The following is a 25,650-nucleotide window of genomic DNA, read 5'->3' on the forward strand; positions in this document are numbered from 1 at the left end:
CTGCCTTTTAGTATTCCTGTTTTCTCTTTCTTAGCACCTATTAACGTATTATCTTGAACTTATACAATCGATGTAATTCATTTTATAAATTCCATCTACATGTGATTTTTCAAATTAATTACCCACACAATTCATTAGCAACTGTATCACGTGTTGAAAAGCAAATTTATTCATTATCGCTCTATATTGCAGAAAGGTATGGTAGAAAGTCATTTTTAAAATTCTTCTTCCTTCCTTCTTTCGACGTAAATCTTCCAACCTTGTTGTGTTCGTGTCAGAACTAATTTTGAAAATACCAGTATCGAAATGCCAGCTAGATTCTGAACAATATAAATGACGGCGGGTAAACGGCGGGAGTAGATGGGACTCTCTTAAGGTACGCGACAGCTGTAAAAACAGTCACGCATCTCGTCGCTGCCGGGAAAAAACCTCCTATGTGAAATATTTTAGCTTAGAACTTTGGCCGGTAAGGTTCTGTGCAATATTGAGTGAATATTGTCAAGGCATTCTCGCTCTTCATAATGTATGTGCTGCGGGTCAGTATATCTCCAAATATATTATCACATAGGAGGTTTTGTCCCGGCAACGACGATATTTAAGATGTGAATTAATGATACAAATTTCTTTAAGAAGAATTAAAACTCTAGTGGGGCATGTAATTGGTAGTTATTACTCCGAAACTTTCACAATTCGAGGACATGGAGAGAACTGGACTTTTATCTTTGTACCTGCCAAAAAAAGACAAATAAATACATCTGCGATAGATTGTACACATGTGTATGTGAGATGATGACTGGTCGTAACTTCAGAAAGATTTCTACTTTCTCATGCTGGGGTGATCTCTTTATATTTTGCAGAAGAATGCATGCAGCCAGTTATGGTTCACTCTACAAGAAAATGGCGTAAATTCATCACACAGTGGTTAAAGTGAAGTTTGGCGTCACGCTACGAGCACACCATAGCACTGCATTCCTCAAAACCATGATCAGTACTCAATACAACTGCAGTAGAGTGGGGCCATTGCACTTTAAAAATAACTTTTCGTACCTGCAGAAAGGTATGGTAGAAAGTCATTTTTAAAATTTTTCTTCCTTCCTTCCTTCCTTCCTTCCTTCCTTCCTTCGACGTAAATCTTCCAACCTTGTAGTGTTTGCGTCAAAACTAATTTTGAAAAGACCCGAATCGAACTGCAAGCTAGATTATGAAAAATGTAGACAATCATGCATATTTAAAAATGAATGATACATATCTGTTTAAGGTTTTGAAGTTCCACGTGGTCAGCGTAACGGCATTCTCAGCCTGTTGCATGCCGTTTGTAACCGCGTCGCTGGCTCCCAAATCATATTGCTCCTCGTGTTAATTGTGCTGCATCTCTCAGACCAGAATTCAAATCAATCCCTGGACTAGCTGGGAATAGAACTCCGGACCGTGGGGTAAGAGGCATGCACTGCACCCGTACCACAGGGGGATATCCAGTGCCATTTTCTTCGGCTCTAATAATTTCTTCTGGATTCTTTGTTAACCCTTTTGTTGTTCTGGTCGTCTACAGTAATCCTATTTATTCTCAGTATCCGACAGCACTTATAATTTGTTTTAATGCAGACCATTCTCAGTCTTTTTGGTTCATGTTTTCTTGTCATGCATACTATGCATACTAACGCATTAGTACATATAACTTAGTGATTAACGGCTAACGACTCCGACTTTATAAACTTGAGATTGTCCGACTCCATGGCTAAATGGTTAGCGTGCTGGCCTTTGGTCACAGGGGTCTCTAGTTCGATTCCCAGCAGGGTCGGGAATTTCAACCATGATTGGATAATTTCGCTGGCACGGGGGCTGGGTGTATGTGTCGTCTTCATCATCATTTCATCCTCATCACGACGCGCAGGACGCCTACGAGAGTCAAATAAAAGGACCTGCATCTAGCGGGCCGAACTTGTCCTCGGACACTCCCGGCACTAAAAGCCATACGCCATTTCAACTTGAGATTATGTTTGTGCTAAAAATTGTACAATTTAAGTTCAATACTCCTAGGCCATTTTATGAAGATACTTAGGTATTAATGGTGAAAATATAACTAATTATTTATGTTCCCTGGTAATCTTTAAATTATGAATATACATTTTTCACAATGTATTAAAAATTACAACGGTAGCCAGCATGGATTAAGAAATTGTTTCAGTATTATATGTCCGAGTGAATTATAATTTCTGTGTAGGATGTATGTTAGCTACTTTGCAACTGTTATCAGGTTAAGGTGATGTAGCCTATGACAAATAGAATTACATGTCTTGTACGTATGATTTCATGCTCAATATAATGTGTTTACCGCGGGAAAATATAGATAGGCTTATTTCTTTGGAAAGAAATAACATCTTCTACAGTCACTCAGTGAGACTCATAAAAGTATACTTCCCTGCTCCTCAATGACATTATTAACCCAGAAACAAGTATCTGCTAAATAAGACATTTCACTCTTCTACAGCGTCCAAAATATTTATTGTACTTAATCTGGCGTCATCTTATTACGCTCTCTTGAATAAAATGAAGAAACATTTCACGAATAGCTGACTCTGTGGATCTGTGGTAGAGTGTCGGCTTCCGGATCCCAAGATAGCGGGTTCAAACCCGGCAGAGGTAGTCGGATTTTTGAAGGGCGGAAAAAAAGTCCATTCGACACTCTATGTCGTACGATGTCGGCATGTAAAAGATCTCTGGTGATACATGTGGTATTTACCCGACAAAAATCTCAGCCATAGACGCCCAAGAGAGATCCGGTTTACTTTCTCTGCCATCTAGCGGACCTAGAGTAAAACGGAACGTCGAAATTGACGAGCAGACAGCCAGATGGCGTCAAATCGAAATGTCTGCACACGGTAGCTGAGGCCATACGATTATTATTATTATTATTATTATTATTATTATTATTATTATTATTATTATTATTATTATTATTATTATTATTATTATTATTATTATTATTTCACGAATCCATATAACTTTAACAGGACGAATCCGAATACAAGCCTACAAATGGCTAATCATTCAGCCATTAGCACTGGCCGAAACGAACCTTAATATTAAAACACAAGTTTTGGACCAATATTTCATGGTCTTCTACATTGTTAACATGACTGTTCATTCAAGAATCCACTGCAATGCTTGTTTTACGATTGCTTCTACCGAAATTTATGCTCGATGCATTGATGTATGGATCTCTTGCTTTCTACAAAAAACTGCCGATCAAATGAATTTGAAATTATTATACAATGCTTATGGATACGAGTACCGATATCCACACCCAGCGGACCACACTCGACATGCGAGCACCCTGGACCGCATGCTCGAAATGCACATTTCACACGGTGAAAATTCAATTTTCTGGCAAAATGTTACCAAGAAAATGCATAAGTATATTCTTACAAGGATAATATCACTCTCAATCCCAAAAGTATGTTACTTTCTGTTTATTATATAAAACTTGCACCGAAAAGAGAAATATAACATTTCATGGAAAATTGTTAGTGCTAGGGAAAAAAAGCACATAAAATTTCTTTTGGTAGAAAATTGAATTTTAAGTACACCTGGTGAGATCCATTTTAATAAGATTAACATTTCAAGCAGTGCGTTTTATTTTAAGGGTCCCAGACGTACAGTTTTCTTGACAAGTTCTGCTTTTTGTAAACAGTCTACACCTAACATAATTTGGCATAATTACTGTGTAGTAATTTGGAAGAAAGAAGTTTTCTAATAATGAAATAATTGCTGAGATAGGTTGAGAGGTTGCCGAGATTAGCTTTCACATACAAAGTAACTACCAAAATGTAACATTCCTCCTGATGTGTACCTATTGTTGACGGGTTAGTTTTTGTAACCGCTGCAGTGCTATCATCTGCTGGATGTAGTAGAGCAGAAAAACAGAAGAGACAGGGCAGTCGTCAAATATCAGCAACAGTTAGTCAGTGTAATGTTATTGTTGATATGTTTTAAGAGCTTAGAACATTGTTGACGATCACATTTTGTTTTCTTCCAGCTTACAAGACCTAGGCTTTATAGCCTCCCCATCCTTCCCTCCTCCGCGTTATGATACCATTTACCTACTTATTTGTGAGTGATGTTTTCGTCACAGTTTTCTTCTCGTTTTGGTAGTCATCTTCGATGTCTTCCTGGTCAGTATAGGCAAATTACTACGCTGTCCTCAAGCTTATAAAAACAATCACGACGACAATCACCAACAGCCATCACTAGCCAGTTCGTTACCATGACGACTGAACGGTATTTCCAAGTCAATAATAATAATAATAATAATAATAATAATAATAATAATAATAATAATAATAATAATAATAATAATAATAATAATAATACCAAGCGAGTTGGCCATGCGGTAAGGGGTGCGTAGTTGTGAGATTGCATTCGGGAGATAGTGGGTTCGAACCACACTGTTGGCAGCTCAGAAGATGGTAATCCGTGTTTTCCCATTTTCACACCTGGAAAATGCTAGGGGCTGTACCTGAATTCAGGCCAAGGCCACCTCCCTCCCACTCCTAGCCATTTCCTATCCTACCGTCGCCATAAGACCTACGTATCTGTGTCGGTGCGACGTAAAACAACTTGTAATAATAATATTAATAATAATAATAATAATAATAATAATAATAATAATAAAACGCGTGAACATGGAAAATTTTATTTTCTACAACTGCTGTCATGTACCATTTATGGATGGAACCAATATTAAAGATAATATCTGGAAATTAACTTTTGGACTTTCCTCTAAACTGCTACTTTATCTTGCTTGAATAAAATGAGTTATAGCCTAAACTGTTGTGCTTTCCCTTCTGGCCTTACCAATTATCAAAAAATTATATTCTGTCCCTTTCACATGATGCGCGCACTAACTTAAAGACAGACAGACAGACAGACAGACAGACAGACAGACAGACAGACATGTAAGAACTGCATCTCCTTCTATTCTGCTCATGGCCGACACACGAATACCAGATTTTAATTACTGTCACGAAGACGAATGATACATGATAAATTATGACTAATAATTAGCTGAAGATTATGTTTCTATTCTCGTTACTTGAGTCATCCAATTCCCTTTTCAGTTCCGCCAACTGTAAGAGCGCAGTTCCAAGGAAGATTTCCCTAGCCAACAAATTTAAAGAGCTGTTTTCTCCGCCAAGTCCCGGAAGGAAGGAAGGAAACAGCCCTCCATTTCTTGCTTCCTGTGTCTTCACATGCGTAATTCCTTGCTTTCATTGAGCGAAAATAACAAAAGGAGGTATCATTATGCGTGTAGGAATTCGAGGGAATGGTCATTCATAAGAAAATGTGTGAAAGGAAGCCGGTAGCTTCCAGGTGCCTCAGTGAATGGGCTTCTCATAGCAGTAACTCATATCTCACATTCACACCAGAACTTGGCACTGCCCACTTCCTCTTCAATTTATGAACATGTATTTAATCGCTCTTTCATGTTTATTTACTTGTTGGATTAATAATTAAGTCTACTTCACTCTATGATTACATCGTATTTCACTCGTTAAATAAATAAACAACAACACATCCGCCGGATTCGCTCCTAGACAGGACAGGTAAGGAAATAAGAAGACGTGACTGCATGCGTTCCCCCAGTCACATATCGTCACTGCTGTGGCAAAACCGCGAATGTGACAATGCTCTTCCTATTCATTACTACCCTTAGGACAGGTCACGCCTTCCACCCACATATTGATACGAAGTCCATCAGAACAATTTTTGTTGAGTTCATTTTCCTATGTGCGGGAGTTAAGAGAAAATGAACCTTACGGTACTGAACTGTAGGAACATTTATGTTTGCCTGACATATTTACCTACTCTTAGAGTGTGATGGATTTAAGGTTCATTTTCCTTTACACGCATTTCCTTTACATGTTCGCGAAGGAAAATGAACTCAACGCAAATTGTTCTGGTGGAAAGCATATCAATATGTGCCTGGAAGACCTGACTAGTCTTAAGGGAAATAATGAATAGGAATAGCATTATCATGTTCGAGGTTAAGGTATAGCAGCGACATGTTCTAAGCTTCCTTCGACCGAATTTTAAATGCCATTTTCTGTGCGAACATTCTCCTGCAGCGCCTTATTCCATTCTACTCGACTTCGTACTTCATATACACACAGGGTGCCAGATTTTGAATCTGCTAAGTTCGACAAAACGTAATTACTTATTATTGCTGCACATTATAATTCTGAACACGTTAAATTGTACTTAATAATAAAAATAACAATAGAAAGGGGGATCTAGAGAACATTCTGAAGGAAAAGCGAAAGGTCATGTGGAAAACTATTGGTCCATATAAAACTAAAGACGGATGCAGGCTGAAATCACGTAAATCAAGGGAGAAACTCTCCAACCTGGCAGCAGACATTAGAAAACGAAGATTGAAATTTCATGGATACGTTCAAAGACTCCCAACAACAAGACTTACATACAGGATCATGACATACTGTGATGTTTCCAACATCACAGAATGTATATAAAATTATCAAACTGTACAATTAATTTGCAAGATATTTGTATTTAATTTGTGGTAGGTCATTTAAGATTATTATGATTATATATAGGATTTTTAGTCTTTTATTTCACACTATCATCTCATTTCTTTCTATCACGGAAATAACGAAATCTGAACGAGTTGAGTCTTGAGTAGGGTATTAAAACATTACCCTATTAATAGCTCGCAGTAATTTCTAGTAACCCGAGGTCAGTCCACCGGACACGCCATGCTGATTTTAGTCCTTTACCAGGAAAAGGACATAACGATGGCCTAGACTGAATACCTCGTATCTCAAAACGTTCTTCCTAACCATTATTTCCCCTAAGACTGGTCACGCCTCCCAGCCACATTTGGGTATGCAGTCCATCAGAACAATGTTCGTTGGGTTTATTTTCCTATGCTGTCGCGTAAAGGAAAATGAACCTTATAAAAATTATACTCTAGGAGTTAGTAAATAAGTCACGCAGACATACTTTCCTATAGTACGGTACGGTAAGGTTCATTTTTCTTCACGCGTCGGCATAGGAAAAAAGAACACAACGAACATTGTTCTGATGGACTGCATATTCATGTGTGGCTGGGAGGCGCGACCAGTCTTAAGGGAAATAATGGATAGGAAGAACTTTGTGAGATACGAGGTTTTCATTCTAGGCCATCGATAATCAAGATTACAGATTTACTTAGTCTCCAACATATTCTGAAGAGAAAGTTAGAACGTGTTAACTTCTACTTTTCGAACTTGCTAGGTGACGCGTACGAAGTCCGCGAAATTTCAACCTATGTGAATGAACGTTACGAAACAAGATTATGGATATACAGCGATAGAAAGAAGAAGGGATAGAACAACAGATCTTACTGGGCCACGTGATATGGTAGATGGAGTGAAATTTTGGAGCCCATATACTTCAACGACAAGCGCTTGTGAAGGTCTGAATATCTTAACATTTTAATACGAAAACATCTTAACATCTTAACATCTCAGCGTCTGAACTTCTTAGCATCTGATGGTCATGATGATAGAGGAAAAAGAAGGGGCGTATTCTCCTTGAATGCAAGGCGGCATTCATTGCATGCGTTACGATAACGTAAAGAACTGTCTGAAGTATGATTTTGGGTTGTTTCAAGTCAAATATTAACGATTTCATCTCTCAGAAGTTCAAAAGTTCCGCGCAACTGTACTAGTTCCGTTGCTTGACTACGTGTGGTGCTGGTGCAGTCTCACCGTCTATTCCACTCTTGAAAGAAAGAGACAGCAAATGGAGGAGTTAAGGATGTAAGGCATTCAATCTTAAAATTGCATTCGGTGGCAGACATAGTTCTGAAACCCTTCGAATGATGTCGCTGCAATTGAAACATGGTCACACTTTGTCACCCCATACACGTCCTACTCTCTGCCATCTGTTAGCAATTTGGAAAAAGTCGGCATGTCCATGTTTACTGCGAACGGGACCCACGGATTACCCCTTATCGAGAACCCAACCTGACGAAACTGACAAATGCCACTGGGGTGACTTACCTCCAGTGCTTGAGTTGCGGCTGACTACTGAGTTCATTCATTGTATGTTTTGCTGATTAGTGAGTTCATTCTGTGTGCTGTCCCTGTGCTATTCGTCGTTTATGGTGTTTTTTATATTCTCTGCATGTGTGGTATTAACGCTGGATGAGTCTAAAATGGACATAATTGTAAATCAGTTTGAAAAGCCATTTACTGGTCGTTCGTTTGATGAAAAGATTCAAATACTTAAAACCGGGAGTCCTCTCTTCCCTCGCAAATTAAACAAAAAATTAAATTAAAAAATTAAAAACAGAAAACAATAATTGTCTTCGCACGTTCAATCCAGAAACTTATAGTAATACTGTTTGGCTCTCTGGCTGTGTGTCACTAAACAAATTATTCTGTTAGCCTTGCTTATTGTTTGTTACTGAAAATTCCCCTTGGAACAACAAGAAACGTTTGTCATATCCAAGCATGGATATCCTTAGGTATCTTTGATAAAACTATGATAGATTTGCAGTTGGATAAGCAGAAGCAGGAAACTGTTCTAAGGCACAACGAAGCCGTTAAGAAAAACAGGAAAATTCTGAAACGGCTGATTGCGGTGACATGCTTTTTGGGGAAGCAGCAGTTACCATTCCGTGGGTACAATGAGGCTAGTGAATCCAACAACAGAAAGAATTACATAGAACTAATTAAATTTTTAGCCAAGCTTGATGAAAAATTAGAGTCACTTCACAGAAGCGAATGCATGTACAGGACTCCTTCCACTCATTCAGAACGATATGTCCGTCTCTTTGGCCCAAAGGCCAGCATGGTAACAAGTTAGCCACAAAGGCGGACTAAACTCATGTCCTCGTCCGGAGGTCGTGCAGCTTCTTTTTAGGCACACTCTCAATGGAAGTAAGCTGGATGTACCATTTTATCCATATACCAGTCCCCCTACCATTCCTACATTACTGACAGTACCTGGAACTGAACCTGGGCCTACGAAGACGGTAGAAAATTGTGCTAACCGTTAAGCTACGGAAGCCGGCCCTGTGGTGTAGGGATAGCGTGCCTGCCTCTTACCCGGAGACCCCGGGTTCGATTCCCGGCCAGGTCAGGGATTTTTACCTGGACCTGAGGGCTGGTTCGAGGTACACTCAGCCTACGTGATTAGAATAGAGGAGCTATCTGACGGTGAGATAGTGGCCCCGGTCTAGAAAGCCAACAATAACGGCAGTGGGGATTCGTCGTGCTGACCACATGACACCTCGTAATCTGCAGGCTTTCGGGCTGAACAGCGGTCGCTTGGTAGCCCAAGGCCCTTCAAGGGCTGTAGTGCCATGGGGTTTGGTTTGGTTTTGGTTAAGCTACGGAGGTGAACATTCAAATATAATGTCGTCCGAAAGCATCTCGTTTTCCGCCCATTGTGATATTATTGAATATTTCCCTAAAGTGCCACTGGCGTATATTTCATGAACTCACGGATTCTCAAATGTGTTCCTACAATCACTATTCACGTAACATAGGCAGCCACTGACCAAATTATTAATACGTGAAGGAGGATAATTGTGTACCTATGATCTGAATATGCTGAACTACTGCGATACTGAGATCAACAAATTAGAAATGAATGTTGCTGATCACCCCAATGCAGGTAATATTTACATTCTACATTTAGTCGGTAAACAATCGATGTATTTTTGCGTTCGTTTCCGCAATGGTGATCATTTACAACACATTAGATACCAGAGTTAAGATGTAGGCTAGGTCATGCATGTCTCACAGTAGTACATATGTCATCTTTAACTTTCTGAGTTCACTCGTTCTGGTCAGCTTGGGTGGCCCGCGAACAGGCTTGTGGAAAACAAACTGCTTTTCTTATACGGTACTTAATTCCTGGAAGTGACATCATGCCTTTTACGAACTTTCTCTTCGTTAATCTGAGAACTTAGCAGAGCACGCCAACAAGGGTTTTACAGAACGACAAAACATCAAATTACGATGGGAAACTTGAAAGTCATTTTCCCAATAGTCTGTATATTCATAGCATGAAGGTCTCAGTTCAATCAATCAATCAATACTGATCTGCATTTAGGGCAGTCGCCCAGGTGGCAGATAATACTCTGGACTCCTGGAAGACATCAAATTCATTTCGAATTTAAGGACATTTAAGAAAAGTCCCACTACAAGGATCTAAATTGTTTAGTTTATTTATTTATTGATTGATTTATTTGTTTAATTGGGAACTAAACGTCTAGAGATGAACCAGAAACAGCTCTTCACCCGCTAGACCCCACTCGACTTGCTTGGCTGGCGAGTCAGGGAGTGCTGGGAAGAGTGGACAATCTTACGAATATAGCCCGAGAGGGATGTATATTAAGGTACTAATGAATGGTTTATAAAGTTTAAAACCAGTAATGGTAAATGCGTGTTTTACATAAGAATAAACTGGAGTTTATTATTTTATTTTTAGTGTTTTCTTAAACAAGGGATACGACAAAATCTCCTTACATGTCTATTTCACTAATTTCTGTCCGGCTCCATGGCTAACTGGTTAGCGTGCTGGCCTTTGGTCACAGGGGTCCCGGGTTCGATTCCCGGCAAGGTCGGGAATTTTAACCATCATTGGTTAACTTCCCCTGGCACGGGGGTTGGGTGTATGTGTTTCTTCATCATCATTTCATCCTCATCACGACGCGCTGGTCGCCTACGGGCGTCAAATCAAAAGACCTGCACCTGGTGAGCCGAACCCGACCTGGGATCTCCCGGCACTAAAAGCCATACGCCATTTCATTTCACTAATTTCTAAGTTAACAAATACATCAAAGTGGTCTGTTTAACATAATTCCATATTACAACCTAATAAGCTCAGAGACAAGGTAGACATTACAGGAAAACCTGGGGATATCATTAATTGCAAATACTGGAAAATCATCATGTATTGCAGGAACTGGGTAAGTTCTTCTGAAGTGACGTGTTTAAATGTAGTACCAATTTCTTACGCAATTTCCAGTTCTACTTCTTAAGATCTTTCTGTCTGTCATTAATTTAGTGTCCGGATTATTAGGTGCTGATAGGTTAGAATGCAAACTTACTTAAGTCAGTAACAAGTATACCCTACACTGTACAACGGTTGTGCTATGAGGATTGCATAGATATTAGGGGTACAGCCTGTAGAACTCCTTGAATTTATTCTACTCTTCCTACATTATGGTACAACGGATTGCATGGCACTTGCTACAAACCAAATTACTTTGCATTCTAACCTATTACCACCTAAAAATCCGAGATATAGTCATTATACAGCTCAGTTGGAACCACTCTGAGATTTTCTATGACTGGAGAAGGGAACGTTCCAATCGACTGACGATCTTACTCGTCATCATAGAGCCTATTCAGCAGTCTGCGCAGCTAGACTCGTTAAGTGCATGATGACAGAACGGGTTTATACATTAAGGGTGCCACAGTAACACTCAAATCTGCTTACATGCTAAAGGTGTCGCTGCTGGACGATCACGTCGAGTATGAGCTCCAAATTAATAGATTAATATCAGATGTAATAAAATATCAGATGATATAAAATGATAGCCTACAAAAAGTCTACAAAAAATGTCGATGAATCATGTCCATAATGCAAATTAACTGAGATTACAACGTATCAGAATAGATATCTAACAATTTTAAGGTGGTAATATTTGAAACAAATTAGTGTAATGAAATTAATTTACATGACCTATGGTATCTTCTCTGAGCCTTGCTACTTCTCCAATGTGTTTCATTTAGTTTTAGATCATTGTATAATCAAGGAGCAGTTACAACAAATAACTTACGGCACTACACTTAATTGTTGTAGATTTTATTGTCTGAGCCATCCCCTTGTCCAACGTGAGCTCGAATTTCAACCGGGCAGAGGATTTAACTCTGTATGGTTATATCCTCTCTCTCCGTTACTGGGTATTTGTGATCTTCTAAACACATCAGTTTACCAGAAGCACGCAGTAGTGAATACCCTCCAATAGAGGCGGAGTTCAGGAAGGGTGTACGGCCATAGTAGTAGCGCTTAACCAGGTAGATTGGGAAAGACCAGAAAGAAGAAAATGTAGGCTTAATATTATTTGTTATAAAGTGTGTAAGTTTCCTAATTATGATTTTTACCATTGTTTATTTGATAGCATTTAGTTAATTGTTAAATGAGTAGGTCGTGCGGACAGCGGCGCGCAGCTGTGAGCTTGCATCCGGGAGATAGTGGGTTCGAGCCCCATTGTCGGCAGCCCTTAAGATGGTTTTCCGTGGTTTCCCTTTTTCACACCAGGCAAATGCTGGGGCTGTACCTTAATTATGGCCACGGCCACTTCCTTCCCACTCCAAGGCCTTCCCTATCCCATCGGCATCATAAGACCTATCTGTGTCGGTGCGACGTAAAACAAATTGTAAAAAAATATAAAAGTTAAATGTTTATAGTTAAATTTGAATGATAGTTCCACATTTAAAATATACGTGTATAAAATAAGAGTTTTGTCTGTACATTGCTCAGAATTTTAAAAGAGGTATTTCTGTATCTGTCATGTCCACAGTAACAAGGAAATGCACTTTTTAATTTTCCGTAATTTCGGTCTGTCTGTCTGTCTGTCTGTCTGTCTGTCTGTCTGTCTGTCTGTCTGTCTGTCTGTCTGTCTGTCTGTCTGTCTGTCTGTCTGTCTGTCTGTCTGTCTGTCTGTCTGTCTGTCTGTCTGTCTGTCTGTCTGTCTGTCTGTCTGTGTACACGCATCACGAAAAAACGGCTGAAGAGAATTGGATGAAAATCGGTATGCAAAGTCGGGGAATAAGTCGCTATAATCTAGACTATAAATTATTGTATTCACGATGAGTGAAATGGTAGTTTACGGGAAGGCTGAAAATTTATTTCTCAAATATTTATGTTAATAGTGGTTGTATCTTAATGATATGCGGTAGACAAAGTTGGAGAATAAGTCGCTATAATCTAGGCTATAAATTATTGTATTCACGATGAGTGAAATTGTAGTTTAGGGAAGGCCTAAAATTTAATTCTCAAATATTTGTTATTAGTGACCGTATCGATAAATACTACATTACTAAAGTTATATAGTATTAAATTTACGATCATGTATGTCTTATACATTGTTACCGTACCGGCTATGATCACATAGATATTCATGAATTTCGATTCTTGTTTCTAAGTCCATATCACGAGAAAATGGGTAAACAGAATTTAATGAAAATCGATATGTACTGTAAAGTCGGAAAATAGGAAACTACATTCTACGCTATAAATAATTTTATGAGACGCCCTAATATCACAGAGTCGAAAGAAAACTAAATGTGAAGGCCTACAATATAGAATGCTCATAAAATTGATCAACAATAACATTGCATTGACGATCGTTTGTTGTGATGTGCTTTGTGCCTTCTGTTGCTACTCATCTCCGATAGATACGATTATTGCTGCGTACTGAGTACTTTTTTTAAAATTTGCTTTAAGTCGCACCGATACAGAAGTCTTATGGCGACGATGGGATAGGAAAGGGCTAAGAGTGTGAAGCAAGCGGCCCTGGCCTTAAGGTACATTCCTAGCATTTTTCTGGTGTGAAATTGGGAAACCACGGAATACCACTTTCAGGGCTGCCGACAGTGGGGTTCGAATCCACTATCTCCCGGAGGTAAGCTCACAGCTGCGCGCCCCTAACAACACGGCCAACTCGCCCGGTCGTACCGAGTGTTACAGCCTGCCGGAATATTGGCCATTCCTCTGATTCATAAATTTTCTTATACTACAGGTACGTAACACACTGGTTCATCATAATATTCCAGGTACTGTATCCGTACTCTGAGGCACTGATTGGAATGACCAGTGTAGGTGCATATTTCACGGAATAATGGCAGAGGAGTGTCACGGCTGTCTGCGGCCTGGTCATTCCAGCTCTAGAATTTTCGGCTGTTAGATCGGCACCGTAGTACTGTTCGTTAGAAGTGAAAAAAAATTGCGTTTTCATTTGATCTAGTATTTTATATGATAATATTGCTTTTAATCGCTTCATTCCTACTGACGTGTTTGTAATGACCTATGTTGACGTCAGTCAGTTAGGAAAACCACAAAGTTAGTCAGAATCCCGTAGCGAAGCACGGGTACATCAGCTAGTTAGTTTATATATCAGTAATTACATGTTTAAATGCGTATTGACCATTAACAAGAGCTTCGATCGATGCGGGTGATTCATGTTACATTGAATAAATAAATCAATTAAATAAAGAATAATAAATAAAATACAATAAAATAATAAAATAATAAAAAAATTTAAAACTACATTTTTCACAAATATAACAATGTAATTTTTTTCACTCCGGTGTAGACTCACGATGAACAGGTTCATAAAAGCAATTGAAAGGAAAAAGCAGGTGGGAACAATGGCAGGAGGGTAGTCTAAATGAAGAGTAAAAAGGCTGCGCTAGAAATAAACTCAACAGATGGCGCTGTCCGTATACATCAGTTCCGGTGGTGGTCTCATGTGAGAGGAATGGAGGAGGATAGGTTTACGGTCGCGAAGGATAATAGAGTTAGAACGATATGGAGAAGAGAGAGACCAAGGCGACGTTTGTTAGACTCGTTTTACAATTATTTAGTGATGGGAGACGTGTAACTACTCTAAATGAGGCCCCGGAGCTAATTGAAATAGAGGGTTCTGGAGGAGACGTTCAATTAATTCACAGATGTTTGTAGACTGTTATGCCTTGCAGCATTCAAATGTATGTATGTTGTTATTATTATTATTATTATTATTATTATTATTATTATTATTATTATTATTATTATTATTATTATTATTATTATGTCATAATGCCATAATGCCATAACGCTCACTTCTATCCTTTACTATAGAGTGAACGGGCTCGAGCGAGTATTGGTGCCACGACCACTAAGAGAGAAGCGTCTCAAAAATTGTATTAAAATTCAAGAAGACAATACTCAAAAGTTATGGAGTAAATGTGCTTCAAATATTAATGAAGTGAACAAGTGCATAGTGATTATATGTCAGTGCACTTACACATTATTTAATACAGTAAATTCAGCATGAAGCAAAAAATCTTAGTGGAAACAGTAGTGGGTGCATTGTGGTGAAATATTGTGTCAGCGTCTTGCTGTCGCCAGACTTTTAAGCAGGGCCATATAGGCCTACGTCACATAGACTGTGAAGGGAAAATGCAATGCTACGACGTTGAAGAGAAGTATATTGTTCTAGAGAGAATTGCGTGAACCAACATCCTTTAGATGGTACGAGAATCATGAAAACCAATCCGGTTGAAACACATCAGGATTGTGAAGCAGAGAGGGAGGTGGTTATTGAGGATAACGCTGGTAACCTGTAGAAAGACAGATTAAATAATATAAGCTGAAGTTTTTGGGCTTATCGGGAGGGAAGTTGGGAAGCCGGGATTGAGTTCGCATATGAGAGAAGTTCTGTCGACACACACACCCAGTCCCCGTGCCAGTAAAAGTAACCAATTAAGGTTAAAATCCCTGACCCGGCCGGGAATCGAATCCGGGGTCTCTTGAACCAAAGGCCAGCACGCTAACCATTTAGCCACGGAGCCGGATATTAGTGACACCGGCAGTAAGTGAACCGGGAGGTGGCTCAGGATTTGGTAGGGAATGGTTTAGAATCCTAGGTGACGTGTAGCACATAAAGACTGGGAAGGAGAGCAGAGTAAGTTAACAGAGTTGGCGGGCTTTTAACAGACAGTAGGAGTAATAACAATCAAGGAAGGAGTTCGAATCAGACTTTAAAGTGACACTCAACTTCATTAGAAAGGACCAGAGTTCCAATCCGTAGATCTGCATTTTACTACGGACGGACATCAAGGCCTGCAAGAGGGAGATACAAGAAAGAAGAAAAGAAGGCGACCAACCGAACTAAGTAACAGCAGTATTTCACAGACTTTTGAGTTGAAAGGTGGAACGTCAAGATAGTTTAAAGGGGGAATTATAAATACTATCAAATTAATTGAGACTTGTAGAAGTAGGGAGTCCCCACTGAGAATCAAATTAGTCCTTATACAGTATATATATATATATGTAGATATGTATGTAAATCAGATTATGTATTATTGTCTAGGCAAAACATATAGGTGTCAGATATTTGGTGTCAGGTCAGTCTGATTTGTTGTATTGCTCCCAAAACCAAGCCCAAGTCCCCAACCTGTCCAGTCATTTGAATCACGAAAATAATAATAATAATAATAATAATAATAATAATAATATTATTATTATTATTATTATTATTATTATTATTATTATTATTATTATTATTATATAGTTCGCTGGGGCCATCAAGGACCACGTTAAGTCTTGTTGCATTTGACACTGAACTTAGCCTTCTTTAGAGACCAAATTTCCCTCATTCTTTGTGAGTGGTCCTGCTTACGCTTCTCTGTCCAAGGGGCACCGTGTCTTCTCTTCGGTTGCTCGTCTCGGTTTAGCCCGTTCGTCAATATTTTCTTGTGGAAGATTTCTCTGTTAAGGGCGTCTTCAGCTGAGATATGTAGCATTTGCAGGTCTTCTTTGGTATTTCTAAACCAGGGAATTGTGGTTTTGGGGGTTGAATCAAAAAAGTGAAAGATTTCTTTAGTTAACTTTCTTCCGTCCATTATTATTATTATTATTATTATTATTATTATTATTATTATTATTATTATTATTATTAATTAATTAATTAATTAATTAATTTTTTCACACCTACAACTGGCGTCTTTTGTTGGAAAAATGTTGTTTCGTCATACATTTATAATGATTAAACACGCTGTATGTGAGAGTTTGGGAATATTACAGACGTTACATTTTGAAGTCTTCTTACCTTGGCTTCAGTTTCAAGAGCCTTTATTAGGGGTTCAGATGACCCTCTTTTCTGTATACTTTCGATGGTCCTGGCTGATTTTTCTACCCGTGAAGTGGCGATGCAAGATTGTGACACTGAGATAAATGGCTGACAGTCTGTCAGAAGGATGTTGTAAGTGCGAAGTACTGCGGAGGAGTTTACATCAGATAATAATTCTGCAGGATACGGTACATCTGAGCAATGGTCATTGTCACTGAAAGCTGGAAGGTAATAAAGTAGGAATTCCTGATGTCCAAAACCTTAAACATGCTACATACCCTGGGCGCCACTCTTTTATAAAAATGTTATAAAAAAGCAAGTGCCTGCTCCAAACGTGTGCGTTGGTGACCTAGTCATCAACCTCAGCTAGGCCACAGGCCACTGATAAGACATGCTTCCGGTAGGGTTTTCAGTTCCTTTCCGCACCTCCTATAGGCAACAACACGTGTGCTAGCCATCCAAGTACCTATCAAGCCGAATGTTTGTGGATCCTCTTGGGGCTACTTCGAGATGCACCGCTTTAGGATTGGTCTTCTCCGCAGTCGAATAATGCGCCCCACTTTGGTTAAACAGTCCTGATGTGAAACTGATTAACACGAACCTTAATTACGCAGTGATATCAATCAGTGTCCTAATCAGACCCACACCTGTCCATTGGCTTCCAGTCCTCATTAACATCCTGCCAACATATCCATGAAGGCAAGTTGCTCTCGTTTGAGAATACAGAACAATGATGAAAAAATTGAACTTGCCAATCCATGATGATATTCCTGACCTCCGAAGAAGCAGACTGAAACCCAGACATCCGCCAATCAGTTATGCGCGTCATCTACTAAGATAGTCTTCTTGAAGCGAAAACTCTATGGAAAGAGTCTTCCCACAGCAAAGATGTTCCTAGAAGAGAATAGTTTTTTCCCCTGGGTTTGATCTTCAAAGAAGACGGACTGCACTGCACTTAACAGGATACGCACCAATCACGAAACCTGTACTGAAAGGAGTAAAACTTCATCCATTCCTCCGGTGTGACTGTAGTACTCCTCGTTCTATTCAGCTCATCACATATGAGAGTAGAGTTCGAGAATAGGCCTACGATGAAGTTTCTGACTTTCTTCTCACAACAGCATTTGCCATTCAGTTGATAAGAGTCACTGAATCTGTAAAAATAAGCATTTCATTGTTCTCTTGCAGTGCGTATTGTAAAAATTGCATTCTTTTTCAATGTATATAATTACCCGTACTGCATGTATGTCATACGATAAAAATTAAATAAATAAATCAAAATAATGTTGCTTAACTTCGAAGACTTTACGTGATCTGGTGTTTGGACTTGGCTGGAACTTTGTCGTTCTTTTAAAATATGAAATGAAAACGTGAAAAAACATATTACTGCAAACAAGTAATAACTACAACTATTTGGGCTCCTTTATATCACGTCCTGTTTGTGGTGGTGGCGGTGGTGGTGGTGGTCGTGGTGATGCTTCTGCTGTTGTTCCCTCTCTCTCTCTCTCTCTCTCACACACACACACACACACACCGTGGCTGAATTTTCGGCGTTCTGGTCTTCGGATCGTGGAGTTTCGGTCTCCGTTCCTGGCCGAGTCATAGAGTTTTAACAAAGTAAGGAACTTTCCTGTGGCTGAGAGACTGGGAGTTTATTCTCTATTTAATATTTTAGCTACTAGCACACACCTGTTTTACTGACATGTTTGTTTCCCACGCCAGATGCCACCCTCTCAGTGGAGGGTCTGCCTTACAAGAACTTTACCAAAGGAAGTGTGTTATATTATGTACGAAAATCTAAATGTTTACCCAAATATGCCCTTATCTCAGACTAGCAACTGTACAACCGTTTGTACAAATAACCGTATTTGATTACTTGCATGCTGAGTCTTTGGATCTTAACATCTCTGATACAGCTTTCATGATAGCCTAGATGCCATTAAAGAAGTGAACTAGTTTCCCGTTGCTTTCATCATTGAGTCAGAAAGTGCTGTTATACATCAGTGCGCTAAGGCTGTCGAAATGCACGCACCAACTAATCCCATGAGCAACATTTTCACACCATATTTATTATGAACTGGTTGCATAAGGAATAGCATCACTGGCTTTGATAATGCCTCAGTCACATACATATTGCCAAAGTCATGGATGAGACTGAGACAGATGAGCGAAAGTAACAAATTTTCTCTAGCCCATTCCATTCCGGTAAACACTGTTTCACCAGAAATGGGCATGTGCCTTCTTGATTATAATAGTTTATTAATTCTTTTCAGAACACAATTGATTAAGAAATAATTTTGTAAAAAAAGTAATGAAATGTGTCATAATTCTTTCCTCTTCTTCGAAACTAGTGATATTCCACCGTCTCTAGGCACAAGGGCGTCTCATTTAGTGGCTGACACGAAATTTGTTGCTTAGAACTTTTGACTAGGAAAATATATACCAGTTTGTAATCAAATCTTGCAAGATTTGAAACGTATGAACAGTTTACTTATGGAACTTTATTTCTGGACGACGGTTGATTGTGGATACAAGGGTCCGGGTGGGTAAGTAAAGTACAAGTTACACACTGGGCCATGTATTTCTGTACGAGTTCTTCCTTGCCTTGTTAGATCAATTAACAGTGACCCGTAATTCACGCGGCGAGTGGAGCGCCCATTAAGGTTCGCACTTGAGCACACAACACGTGTTCACGGTCGACCTGGTGCCTGCCAGGAAACAGAATTTAAACCTTGTGTGGTGATTATTAGGCTCGTTTAGATGGGGCAGGGCAGTTATGTGCTACCGACACCTCTTCTCGGTCGTTGTACTCGTGCTGATCTTGCCAGTGCGTGTCACGAAGCGACTACAGTTTTGAGTAAAACGAATATTGAGGATAATAATCTGCGAGTCATGGATTTGATTGGTAAACTTCCGGAACAGTAAGGTTTTAGAAGGTGAAATTCTTCTTATTTTACGTGCCTTGCCCAGTCTCCCAGATGCTGACTGTCGAAATGCAGAACATTCTTCGATCTTCAGCAACACAATATAGTATTCACAGATTTGTATCGTCGCCTAAGAAGGAATTCCTCGTATGTCACTGTCACAATTGTGCCCATTGCATTTTCTGACGTGTTCCAAAATGGCGTCAAAGTGGAGGTATGGACAACACAGGCCAGAATTATACAGGGTGTTTCAAAAATGGGGGGCATTATTTCAGGTATGTATTTGTTATACGTAGACAATCGAAATACTTCATTACAACATGTGTCCGAAAATGCTTCGTTTCCGAGTTATGGCCTTCACAACACTGAACTTCACCGGAACGTTTTCTTTCCGCAGATCATTGTCATTATGTTTAAAATGCCCATCTCCTACTTGAACACAGACCTCACATAGACGTCTCATTGACTTGGGTCGAATGTTTTCTGATCGATGGATAGGTAGAGGTGACCCGATTGCTTGGTCTCCACGCTCACCTGATCTGAAGCCTCTCGTTTTCTACTTGTGGGGCCATTTAAAATCATCGGTGTATTCGTCTCCGCTGCCTGATGTAGAAACCCTTCGGAATCTAATTGTGGCATCGTGTGAGGACATACGCAATACTCCTGGCGTTTGGGATCGTGTTCGCAGGTCAATGTGACATCAATGTGAGGTCTATATTCAAGCAGGAGGTGGACATTTCAAACTTCTTCTGTAATGACAGTGACCTGTGGAAGAAAAACGTTTTGGTGAAGTTCAGTTCATAACTCGGAAATGAAGCATTTCCGGACACATGTTGTAATGCACTGATTGTCTACATGTAACCAATACACACCTGAAATTATTCCCCCTATTTGTGAAACACCCTGTATGAAATGAACCATAAGTTAAAAGTTCACAGGAAGCCAAGACCAAGTAAAGAACGCACAATTTTTAAAAGGCTGTGAGGAGAGAACAGAACAGTATTAAGTGAATTGTTTGAAATGAAACAAGTAAACTATAATAGATTATTACTACAGTTACTGATTGGATGAGATATAGATCGGACACACATCATTTTAGCTGCGTCGGAAAGGAAGAATAGTTGCCGTGATAAACGAAATACGCAAACATTACCTGTTGTGAATAAGAAGATAGGGCATCATACACGTCATACAACGTAGAAGAGAGGAATCGCAGCGTGAAATAAGCAAAATTTGAATTAAATACGTTCACCAGTTGGACTGACAAGGAGCAATACGACACGTCGAAACTTATTGGAGGACAGAAAAATAATCAAGAACCAGCTCCAAGAAGCGAAATCAAAAAATCCATAAGCCTTCAAAAACAGAATTATCGTATAAATTTATAGATAAAAAATACGGCAAAGAAAAAATCGAAGATACACTGAACGCGGTGTTAAAATATTTGGCATAAATCAGATTAATAAAGAGAATTAACAATGAAGAGAAGCTTCAAAATGAACTCTTACTCGTTGGATTTATTTTCTGTTAATACTAGTTCAAGCAAAAAGACGATCATTACTTGCTAATTTCGAGGTGGACAGACCTGGAGATGAATATGTAACCAGCCAGCTGACCAGACCTGACGAAGGAGAGTACTCCAGCTGACCCATAGATCCAGCCAGCCGAGGACCACAGGTTTTTTTTTTTTTTTTTTGCTAGTGGCTTTATGTCGCAACGACACAGACAGGTCTTATGGCGACGATGTAGTTCTGATAAGATCGATATATCTCGATATAGATGGCAAGTGATTATACATATGTTGAGTATATTATGATAGCTAATGAAATTATGATTATTTGCGAGGGGGAGTGTAGATATCACACAGCAGAATGAAAGTATTTGCGTGCATTAGATTTCTTAAATGGGTTTTGGAAGCCGAACATGCTAATTAAGCGTCATTATGTAATGATATAGAATGGAAGTGTAATTTATATGGGTTATTCCTTGTCGAGTTACGTCACGAGATGGTATTACGTAATGCTGTGTGAAGAATTATGATCCATTGAAGAAAATATAGTTGCAACGAAATTTAATACGTCGTAGGAATTGTCTTAAATATGAAGCGGTTATGATGTGAAGAATGGTTATGTTATTGTTATAATTTATTGAATTGAGAAATATATAGAAGTGAATGGAGCTATATGAAGGAATTGGAATGAAGTATTACAAAGATAGTTGTAATCAAGACGTAATGAAGGATGTTAAATGTTTATATTCAGATTATGGGTCAAATATGAGAAGCGAGTATATTGAATGAGTAATACTTCGAGGGAATAACGTGAAACAAGATATGCATGGCAAACCCAGACGCGTATATTAAAGTAGATGGTTTCTGCTATATCGAAATTCAGCAAATACCATACAGAGGTAATGCACGAAATGAAGGATGAAATGAGTGTGTAGCTGTGTAGAATAACACCGACATCAGAGATAATATTGAGCTATCATATTTAAAATTGAGAGGAGTCGCTTAGATTAACTTGTTACTGCAAATAAGACTTGACGAAAAATCAAACACGTAATGAGAGGATGTTAACCAGAGTAATTAAGAACTACCCTAGTTAGTAATGAAGTTTAGATTCTTTTATTTTTGATAGATACTAGATGATTTTACAAATACGTAAATATAGTAAGCTTAGGATGGTAGGTGCCAAAATTATAGATGGCAATAGGGATTATTAACCTTAGCATGTCATTCAACGAAAACATCAAAGAAGATGCGATACACATAAAACAATTTAGATTGCGAGACTTAAAAGAAAACATTTAAAGATGAATTAAGTGTGTATTAATCAGTGAAATGATTTATTTCATTTCTTTTAAATTTGATTATGATTTAATTGATGTAAATGAATAACTTAATATTTACACATCAAATGAGAATGTGAGACGAGATGTTAGCTCATGTCAGGATTGAAATCCAACTTTACTAAGCCAGCGCTGACTTAAATTAAAGGAATACATAGCGTTGATTTATTTTATGATTTATTGGACAGGTATTGGAAACACTTACTTTCTCTCTTCTTCATAATTCAATAAACTTATCATTATTGATGTTTAAATATGTGAGTAAGTTATTTATAGATAGTTGCTGTAGGTTAATCTAGTTTTAAGTTGATTTTTGCAATTTATCATAGTACTTGCAGTGATAGAAAATGCGATATGAGGGAGACGTTCATCCGGAGATGAATTATTTTCGCACACTGTCGATTTTCTCTTTGAATTCACGCAAAGCCGAGATATTTCATGAAGATTTACCAATAGAAGTTAACGAGCTACCGGAGTATTTCTTTTTTGTGTCGTACCTGGACGCAGGATGGGCGCACAATGTTCTGCCTATCCGTTATGTTCTTCAAAACAGGTTACGCTTCCCAGCCACTTGTTGATACGCAGTCTATCAGCACAATTTTCATTGTGTTCATTTTCCTATGGTTACCTGTAAAGGAAAATTAACCTCAACATACAGAGATGTATGTTTGCATCAACTATTTATGCACTCCTATATTATACTGTATATACGGTTCATTTTCCTATAAACGCATGCATAGGAAAAATAACACAAAGGAAATTTTTCCGGTGACTTTATATCCATTCGGGGTTGGGAGGCGTAACCAGTCTTAATGTGAATAATGGAAAGGAAGACCATTGAGAGATACGAGGTATTGCTTCTTAGGCGACGATATCCTCGCCTAGTCTAGTCTTGAATATTCTTGAGATATATTGTCGCTTCTACCTTTTCCTCTTTGCCCTTGTTCTACCTCTCAGAATTAGTTGTGAAACTGTATTAATAGCCTATATACTGTCGTGTGATTGGCGCCTTACTCACCACAGCAAGGATCTCAATAAAGAGAGGAAATCCCAACGAAAAATACCCAGCCTATGTCAAAATTCTTTGGGAGAATATGGCCGGAGGTCAAATGCAGAGCTGATACTCTAAATTGGACAGGAAGTGCTGTCTCATGTTTTACAGTCATCTTTCTCGAACACCTAATACTAGAGTAGCATGCAGAATTCTTGATATTTTCATGATTTGGAAATGTACTATTCTGTGTGAAGTTATAAACGGTGCATCTGAGATACTGGTTCAAGAAGAAACTTCAGAACCTGGGTGCATGGGCTAAAGATCTTCCGCAAAGAAGAAAACCTGAGGCAAATTGATCCGAATAGCGAAAAACCCCGTTCTTAACCGAGACGAAGGAGTAGTGGAAGTCTGGTAAGATCGACAAGTGTTACGGGTGGTTCTAAGTCGCCGAAAAGAAATAATATAATAATAATAATAATAATAATAATAATAATAATAATAATAATAATAATAATAATAATAATAATTAATAATAATAATAATAATAATAATAATAATAATAATAATAATAATAATAATAATAATAATAATAATAATAAGTCGAGGTCCCTTCAGCAAGCACGGAGGAGGTTTATGAGTAGTCTTTATATCAGGCAAATACCGAGATTATTCCTGACTTAAGGGCGCGGCCACTTCCTTCGCATTCCACTTTCCCACTCCATCCATTGCCGAAAATTGTAAACGTCGCCAAGCATAATAACGAAAAGAAAACAGCAACACCGATTCAGAAAAAGTAATCAAGAGGTACGAAAGAATGCAGACTGAACAGTAATTCTTACCATTCAGAATCGTAAAACTTAAAAATTATTTATTGGATAACTGTTTTCGATGTTATGGACTTTTTGGTACTAAAAAATTAGGGGATGTTCATTTTGGATATTGTTTTACTGGTGAACTTGGAATGGCTTAGTCATCAAGTTAGTGTACCTACTGAGTGTATACATCTCGTTGGATTGCCTTACATGATATTTCTTCCCTTACTTAACAGACGAAGATCTCGTCGTTCCGAAAGGAAAGCAAGTTCAGGCGGATTAGTAAAAAAGAAACCATCGCCACGTGGTCGTCAATCGGCTATGCTGACAGTCTAGTGTTTTGTTTTGCCGAGTGTACAATTGGTATTAATTGCAGAAGTTAAACACTTCCAAACAGGTTATAAAATTAATAAATAAGACGCTAATGGCGTTAATTCCCTCTGGGCTATTAAACGCAAACTCTCAGAGATCAATTTAGGGACTCTTATTTCTTCATTCTTTCTTGCGATGAGTTAATGCTAGTTATTATAAGCTATTCATCTTTTCCTTTTAGTCTCTTCGAAATTAAATTTTTTGGACATATGTCGTTTAATGAACACATTTCTATGTAATTGAAGCATTCCTACTAAGCTTAATTGGTTTGCAGTTATTATCTTGTACACAGATAGCAACTGAATTTAAAATATTCTTTTATATGAATGCCATCTTTCGTCTGACTCATAGGTTGGATGGTCAGCGTTAAGTCATTCGGTTCAGAGGGTCCCGGGTTCGATTCCCGGCCGGTTCGGGGATTTTAATAGCGTCTGGTTAAATCTTCTCACCCGGGGAATGGCTGTTTGTCATAACACATTCCTCTTCATATTCAGACAACACACTACACTACCAACCACCACAGAAACACGCAGTAGAAATTACATCATTCCATATAGGGTTGGCGTCAGGAAGGACATCAGGCAGTAAAACATGGCTAAATCCACACGTGCGACACAGTTCTCACCCGCGACCCAACAGATGTGGGAAAAGCGGAGGAAGAAGAATTATGAATGTCATATTTCACGATATAAAACATTTCGGTTCAAAAACTTTTTTCCTCGCCTTTTCCTAATTACAGAATTTAGGGTCAGTAATGATGTACATTAAGTCCAGTTTTAC

This window comes from Anabrus simplex, chromosome 1 (genome assembly GCF_040414725.1).
Source record: "Anabrus simplex isolate iqAnaSimp1 chromosome 1, ASM4041472v1, whole genome shotgun sequence".
NCBI classification, from domain to species: domain Eukaryota; kingdom Metazoa; phylum Arthropoda; class Insecta; order Orthoptera; family Tettigoniidae; genus Anabrus; species Anabrus simplex.